Consider the following 8,911-nt stretch of genomic DNA (forward strand, 5'->3'; position numbering starts at 1 on the left):
TAGTTCCCTGTCAATAAACTCTTCTGGCCATTTTTTAATGATCTTCAGTAATATTTAGTCTGCATGAGATAGTATTGATACTGTATGGTAATTTCTACATTCTGTTGGGTCACTTTCTTGGGAATGGGGACAAATATAGACCTCTTTTGGTCTGTTAACCAGAGAGCTGTCCTCCCAATTTTCTGGCATAGACTGAAGAGCATGTCCAGAGCTACGTTTGTTAGTTGAAACATGTCAATTGGTATTCTCGATTCCTGGGGCCTTATTTTTTGCCAATGCCTTCAGTGAATCTTGAGCTTCACCTTTTATCACCATTGGCTCTTGTTCATATGGTATTTTATGAAAACTTTCACTGTTAGTTAATTCTAGGAGAAAACACAGAATGTAAAAGTCTATTTGATGTAATCTTCTCCCTCATTTTCACCCCATCAACCGACAGAGCTGTATACTTGCTTGCGGAACAGAAATTCGAGGCTGGGTTTTCTTCGAGTTTCTGGCTCAGGTGCAGATCTGGAGTCTTGATCTTTATTACCATACTTTCTATCAATGGTCTTTGTTTCCTCCATCTCTTGGAGCATGGCTGAAATTCCCACCTGGGCCTTTTGGAACATTCACTCCATCTAGTTTATTTTCATCAGCTTTCCTTGTTGGCCCTTCTTCAGATGGTTGACCTGGGACTACTTCCCCCTCAACACTTGTAGGGGACTGTTGCTCTGTGTCTGAGCTCTAAGGTAGAGCAGGAGAATTAGAACTTCGCTTCACCCAAGCATTCTCCTTTGGTGGAGGGGCTGGTACTATCTGTAGAGGTTATCAGCTTTGGGAGGCTTATAAGTAAGAAAAAGATAATCTTCTTCCTTACTGAGTGTTGCATTTTCCCACAGTTTTTTTTTTTTACTCTTTCTCCTTCTTGTATCCTGGTCTGGTTTACCTCTGCCAGATGTGGCTGAGGTCCCAGAATGCCATGTCTCTTCCTGTCCGGTTTCTGAGTTTCTTCACTCCGCCTGCTTGGGTGTCTTTCCCATGGCTGTTGTTCTAGTTTTGGTTCATAGAGCTGACGCTGTAATTTCTCCTGTTCCTTTTGTAGCCTCTCTTCTACTTCTGGGTCTCTAGCAGCTGTGTCAGCAGGCTTTGCTCCTCCAAATATAGAAACTGCTCAACTGGACTGGGAGGTGCTAGCAGAGGAATCATTTTCCTTAGGAGCATTCCGAGGATTTTGAGTGAGTTTATTATGTCTTTGAGGGGGACCTCTATCATCATGTCTACAGTCATTCTGAGAATTATCATCTCTGGAGCCCCATGATCAGTCATCTTGTCTGTCATTGGTCTTCATAGTGGGCTTGTACCTTCTCGGTAGTCCAGCATCCCTTCGGCACCCAATGCTCCTCTACCACTGCCTATCCTAGAGTCACAGCCTCTGTCATTGTCTATACTGCCTCGGTCATCGTGTGGATCCCGGCCCCTGAATAAATCCATATCCTGGCAGGGGCCATCACCACAGCACTCTCAGTACCCATCGTGGTATTATTGGTCTGAATCATAACGATCATGATATTTATATCCAAAGCTATCATCGCCACTTCTAGGTGGGAAGTCATCAGTGCTGTCTGTGGCATCACGGGTCCTCCAGTCTGTGTCTGTCTTGTCAGAATCTCGATTTCTATTTGCAACAATGAATGAATGAGGGAAAAAATTAAATAGAAAGTATATGTTGTAAATACACACACACACACACACACACACACTGCATTAAAAATCATTAATAAAAATTTAATAAAAAAATGAAAACACATGAGTAAATATATGTTATTTGAACCAAAATTGTTACCCTCTTTCCAAATATTTGTAAAATATCTTTATCTAATTCTTCATCATCCAAGATAATTCTAGATAACTCTAGTTATCTAGAGTTGCTATAACAGAAATGTCGTAAAAGGGTGGCTTTAACAAACAGAAATTATTTTTTTTTACAGTTTATGAGGTTAAATTGGAGCTATAATGGTGTTCATAGGGAGTTACACCCAAAAGCTACATTGCTTCTCTGGCAGTTTGATTTCCTTAGCATGTGATTTACAGCCTCAAATACCCAGTGGAGAGTCAGCAAAGAGTCTATTCCTACTCAATAGCGATAAGGCTTTTTTTTTTTTTAATTTGTTTGGTTGTAATATTTTATAGGCCTAAATTCAGGATGTTGGGTCAAGGAGGAAGCCTTTTTTTTTCTCTGTCAGCTCTTCAGACTTTAGAGAAAGTCTTTGTTTCTTCAGGCTTCTGCTCCTGGACACTTGGCATCTCTGTGACTTGGCATCTCTTCCCTCCTATCTCTGCTACTTTGGTTTCTTATCTTTCTTATTTCTCAAAGCCACTAGGTTCTCCACAGGATAAAGATGGAGAGTCTCCTTTCCTGTTACGTATAGCCTCTGAAAACACACTGGAAAATCAGGTATGAGCTGGTTTCGACTAGTTGGCAGTGATTTTAAGTTGAGTTTTATATCTCAAAAGAGATTGATCTGAGACATATTTTATAGTAACCCTGCTTTATTAGTATCAGGAAGAAAGCTCATTTCCATCTGGATTATAACCACAGTCAGAGTTTACAACTTAAAACACATTTTTGGGGGAGACACGATTCCATCTACAATTGCTTCAAAATGAGGGAAAGGGGCAGCATGCATGTTGAATGGTGAGGACTACAAATGTAAGTTGCATACCTGGAGTGAAATTAGCAAGGACCTAGCTGTGCTCAATATCACGTGCTATATATCCTATAGTCTGGCTGGATTTCCTGGTGTAGATTTTAGGAACCTGTCAACTTGTATTTTCTCTGATTCCTGTTGACTCCAAAAGTGGTGTCATTTTTTGTGAAGTCTTTTTGTTTTTGTTATTAACCAATTTCAGAAACCACTTCTTTGGTTTGTACCTGCTAGTGACTTGTCACTCTTCAGAGTTACAGTGCACCGTATTGGTGAACGCTTTCAACTGTCTCTACCGACGTCCAGTCTGTAATCTTACCTTCTTGGTCCTTCCAACTGGACTCAGGTGCCTCCCACCTTTCCATCAGATCCATCGATTTCCTAAACAAAGGAATCTGCTCTGCTCGCCAGGGACTGAGAGTGTGTAGTTCAATCAGCCACAGTCCTGGACAGAGAAATAGGCCTGATCTGGCCCAGCAAAGATGAGCTAGGAATGCTTTGATTGCTAGTGTCCAAAACTGGTCACCTCTGACTCTTCAGGAACACTTAGGTACAAGCCCACTACGAGTGTTGTCTTCCTGCCTATCCTTATATTTGTTACCCTGTTGTTCCTGTCAGCTTGGGTCTCTGCTCTATGCAAAATAAATAAACCTATTAGGCTATCTCAGTTCTTCAGAAGCTGCTATCTTTGTACATTAGTGCTTCTGAGAGCTTCCCTTAAGCAGCTGGGATGTAAGGAATCTCTGGAGAAGCAGTGCTTTAGCACTCAAAGAATGACAACGGAGTATATTATGAACATTTCTTGCTGTAAATAATTTCCATGCCCGCCTGCCTTTGCAAGGTACTAGTGAATGTCTACACTGCCCTCTAGTGGCCAATCTAAGCTGTTGTTCCTGTTATGTGTCTTCAAGTGATTCCAAGAACAGATCTGAACCTTGCCCTATACTGTGCCATCCTCATGATTTCTGATACTTAAACCCATCTTTACACTCAGTGTATCAGTCCATCTCACTGATGGTCTTACTCTCTTTCTTTGACCCTCTACCTTCTCCAGCATGATGTCTTTTTCAAAGTGTAGAAAACTTTTATACAAGTCTAAGTGTAAAAGACTTTTTTCAAGTGTTTTTCCAGGTCCCTACTGATAAAATGCCCCAAATAAGTGAGACGTAATTTCATCATCCTTCCCTTTAAGGAGAAACTTGGTTGCACTTCATCCAAGACAGCCTTGTTTGTTCCTTTGGAAGGAACCACTACTCAAAGTCATCAATTCTTCTATGGTCTTGCTTATTTATTGCCCAACTTTCATATGCATAAGAAGCAATTGAAAATACCATGGCTTGGACTTGCCCACTTTGGTGTCTAAATTTATGTTGTTGACCTTTAGCACTTTGGGGAAGACAGTAGAATTCCCCAAAGCAGCTATGCTGCAATGTCAAATACACACAGTTCAAATCTGCTTGTTGCTCTGTGGGAAAAGAATGAGCATTCTCCTCTCATGAGAGTTGCTGCTTCTGAAAACCTGCTGAAGGATCAGCTAAGGGTTGGTTCTGACTTGATGGCACACAATAACAACAAATAATAATCCAGAGAGAGTTTCTCACTAATTCTATAACTAGTAGCCCTTGAATCAGTTCTAAATCATGGTGACTATATCACATCAAAGTTGTTATTGCTTTTGTTATGTGCTGTGGAGTCATCTGTGACTCATGGCAACCCTATCCTCAATAGCTCTGAACCTTGTCCTACACTGAACCAATCTTGCTGTCTCGGACACCCTTAACCACATTACCCCAGTTACTCCTTCAGGGTTTTTCCACTCTTGCACTGTCCCTCTACTCTTTCAAACATGATATCCTTCTACAAGGACTGGTGCCTTCCCTTCAAGGAGCAACATACTGTCCACAGTATGCCCAGGACTCTTCTCCAGCACCACAGCTTAAAGGCACTGATTCTTCTTCTATCATCCTTAGTTATTATCCAGCTCTCTGATGCATAACAAGTAATTTCTAAGACCATGGACTGGATAGGAATACCTTAGTCTCTAGACTGACATTGTTGCTCTTTAGCACTCTAGAGAGGTTTTTCTAATAATTGCAGATTTTTCTAATAAAATTTGTCTTTTGATTTTCTGACTGGTGGTGCCAAGAATGTTGATTGTGGAATCAAGCAAGCTGAAATTGTTAACAATCTCAACGTCTTCTCCGTCTATCATCTATATATCACCTAACAGCAACAACAACATTCCTTTCCAAATAAATTTGCCATTTGCCTTTTCTATCTCTTTGAAAAATGAGTTTAGTGTCTGTATTAGGATAACTTTAAACATGACTTTAAACATGTAGATTACTCTTAGTAGAAGTGACATTTTCACTATATTGATTCTTCCTATCCATTAACAGGGAGAATTCTCCTCGCCCCCCCCACCCCCTTCCCCGTTTATTTAGGTCTCTTATTGTTTCTCACAGTAGTGGGTGGTTTTGGTTTTTTAAAAAATTTTTCTTTATACAAGTTTTTTGTGTCTCTAGCTAGGTTCATTCCTAGATATCTCAATTGGGTATTATAAATTACTTTCTTAGTTTTCTTATCTGTGTTTTCTTTGTTACTGCAGAAAAATCTCATTGATTTTTGTATATTTATCTTGTATCTTACCATTCTACTAGTTAATTAAATCTAACAGTTCTTTTGTTGAGTCCTTGGACTTTTCGTTGTACACTATTATATTGTCTGCATATAATGAGTTTTACCACCTCTTTGTCAATCTGGATGCCTCTTATGTCCTTCTCTTTTCAAATTGCCCTACCAAGTACTTCCAATGAAGTATTGGATAGAGTAATTAAAGTGAGCATTCTTGTCTGGTCCCTGGTCACAAGGGAAATGCCTCTAATCTTTCTCCATTGAAAATGGTGTTGGCTCTTGGTTTTGTGTATATCCTTTTCAATATGTTGAGGAAATTCCCTTTCATTCCTATTTTGCAGAATGTTTTAATCAGGAAATGGTGTTGGATTTTGTCAAAGCTTTTTCTGCATTAAGTAATAAGATCATATGATTCTTATTCTTTGCTTTGTTCACATGATGAATTACATTGATTATTTTCCTTTGTTGAACCATTCTTGTATACCTATTACAAATTCCAATGGGTTAATAATAGACGAATTATGATTTTATGTAATGTTGGAGTCTATTGGCTAAGATTTTATTAAGAATTTTTGTATCTGTAGTCATGAGAGATATTGATCCGTAGTTTTCTTTTTTGATAATATCTTTGCATGGTTTTTGTATTAGGGTTAGTCTTGGTTCATAGAATGACTCTGAGACTGTTAATTCTTTCATTTTTAAAAATAATTTAAGAATTGCTGTTAGATCCTCTCTGATTGTTTGGTAGAATTCATCCATGGAGCTATCTGGGCCACAGCTTGGTTTTTGAGGGAATCTTTTTATGACCTGCCCAATTTCTTCTTTTGAGATGAGTCTGTTCAAGTGTTCTATACCTGTTCGAGTTAGTTTGGATAAACTATGAGTTTGAAGGAATTTTTCCATTTCCTCTACATTTTAAAATGTATCAGAATACAGCTTTTCATACTATTCTGATATTATTGATTTGATTACATCTTGTTCTATTGTGATGTCACCTCTATAATTTTTTTTGCTTAATGTCATTGATATATTTTTTTCTCTTTTGTTAAGCTTGCGAATGGTATACGTTTTGACCTTTTCAAAAACCTAGCTCTTGGTCTTGTTGATGTTTCAATTTGGGTTTGTTTTTTTTTTTCCGTTTTCTATCTCATTGATTAAAGCACTTATCTTTATAGTTTCCTTTCTTCTAGGTGCTATAGTGTTAGATTGCTGTACTTTTCCTATTTGATGGAAGTTTTGAGTTAAAACATTAATTTTGCTTCTGTCTTTCTTTTTTATATATTTGCCTATTGCTATGAACTATCTTCTGAAGACTGCCTTAGCTGTATCCCAAACCTTTTGACATGTTTTATTTTTATTATCATTTGTCTCAATGAACTTTTTAATTTTTTTAAAAAAATTTCTTCTTTAAGTCAATTGTATTCTAGCAGGGTATTATTTAGCTTCCATATGGGTGGTTTTATAAGCTTTACCTCTTGTAATTAATTCTAATTTTATGGCATTGTGGTTTGAAAAGACACTTCTTATTAATTCAATGGTTGGGGTTTTTTAAAAATTTCTTGATGTTTACTCTGTGTCCTACTGTATGATCAGTTCTGGAGAATGTACTATGTATGTGCATGTGAGAAGAAAAGAAATTGGCTTTTACTTGGGCGTAGTACCCTGAATATATCCACAAAGGTAAATTGGCTGATTGCATAGTAAGTTTCTTTCAAGTTGGCTTACTCTTGGTAAAAGAAACACTGATATTTTTGCAAGGTTCCTAGGTCTTTCTTTCAAGTCATCTCTGAGTGAACCTTGAACATTTATTTTAGAAACTAAATGCCTTACCAGTTTGCAGTACTCAAGGACTCCAGGAATTCCATAGAATCTATAATTAAGTGATGAAAATAATTCCTAAGGAACTATTAAGGCTAAGAAGAAGAACAGTAGAAAAATCCAAATTAAAAAATAATTTCATTTTAGAAGAGTTTTATTTTTTTAAAATCCCTATTGATTCCCAGATAAGTAGACAAACTTCTGAATACTTTGTTGTTGTTGTTGTTTTTATGTTCCGTCAAGTCACCTGCAACTCATAGTGACCCTATGTCCAACACCTCTGAACCCTACTCTATCCTGAGCCATCCTTATTGTCTCTGACACACCTAGCCCCATTAACTCAATCACTGAGTCAGTCCATCTCATTGAGGATCTTCTTGTCTTGTGCTGTCCCTCCACCCTCCCAAGCATAATGTCCCTTTCAAAGGACTGGTCCATCCTTGTAACATTCTCAAAATATGTCAGATGGAGCTTCAGAATCCTTGACTCCAAGGAGCAGCCTGGTTTCACACTTTCTAGGATGAACCTGTTTGTTCTCTTAGTAGTTCATAGTATACTCCATACTATTCTCCAGCTAGAACTCATAAAATAAATTCAGTCTTTATAGGCATGTTATAATGTTCCTTTTCATAAGTTAGACATTAATGAGCATTTCTATTGATAAAAACTCTTGGAACACTTGTAATAATAATAATAATTTTAGTCTCTTTTATATTAAATAAAAGAGGCATGTTTCATGTGTGTGAAATTATAGGTGTAGCTACCAGTGTGTGTTACTTTATACCCAGATTTAGTTTCTGATTTATTCAAAACCATTGATGCTTATGCACCCACCAGGGCCTGGGATAAGGGCAGATTGGTAGTTTAACAGCCAATTCAGCTTGATGGAGTCTTTTATTTACAGGATGTTTGACTAAAGTTAAACAATTTGTTGTAAATATCTCCAGTCTAGACTGTGAAAAATGCTGTAGCATGCTTGGAAATTGTGGTGGAATATTGTAATCACAGAAGTAAAATTCCTATATTTTCCATTCCTAATTAATGTAATCATGGAAGTTTAACTCTCTTTCTGTAACTCCATCAAATGGAAGAACCACTGTGGTCCCCACTGTAGCACATTATTATATGGTATTGTTTCACAGGTATTTAGAAAGTCCTAAACTTTTTTCAAAGAAAATAAGCTTTGTGAAATTTCCCTTGAGTAAACTAGGAACACCCCACCCCTATCTATTTAGATATTTTTATAATTTGCTCAAAAGTAAGAAGTTCTCTGAGCTCTGTACATCAAATGTTTTCAAATAATTTCAAAATAAATTGGTGTAGACCTCAATAAAACACGGAAATGAGCTTTATTTCCAGCAGTAAAAGTGCTTAGTGAATAGAAGTCTAAAGAACTTAGTGCGTAGAACTCTTCAGTCTGAAGAGAGTTGTCTTTTTTAATGAATTAACTATAGAATTTTATAAAATATTACAAATATATAGATATCATATAGCACATTTTTAAACAAATTGCTGAAGATTTTTACGAACTTTGCACAAGGAACTTAGTCCACCAGCAGTAATCTCTTTCCATGAGATTGAAAACCTCTTACAACCTTCTGGAGGACCAACTCTGAGTTAGTTCCAATTTGAAAGCAATGATTCTGAATCTAGAAAGCTAGGAATATAAAATACAAACAAACAAAAATGGGAATATACGGTCATTGCAAAAACAGAAGAGGAAGAAAAGACCAAAATGGATGTCACAAGAGACTCTGAAAATTGCACTGGAG

The 8,911-nt window shown here is 37.3% G+C and overlaps 1 pseudogene; it reads right to left on the minus strand.

The window, feature by feature from the left end:
- Positions 1–392: 392 nt before the first annotated feature.
- LOC102867845 overlaps positions 393–8,911 on the minus strand; it is a 16,048-nt pseudogene continuing 7,529 nt past the window's right edge.

The sequence above is a fragment of the Elephantulus edwardii genome, unplaced genomic scaffold (genome assembly GCF_000299155.1).
Source record: "Elephantulus edwardii isolate Elephantulus edwardi_28Jun2011 unplaced genomic scaffold, EleEdw1.0 scaffold00071, whole genome shotgun sequence".
Classification (NCBI taxonomy): Eukaryota; Metazoa; Chordata; class Mammalia; order Macroscelidea; family Macroscelididae; genus Elephantulus; species Elephantulus edwardii.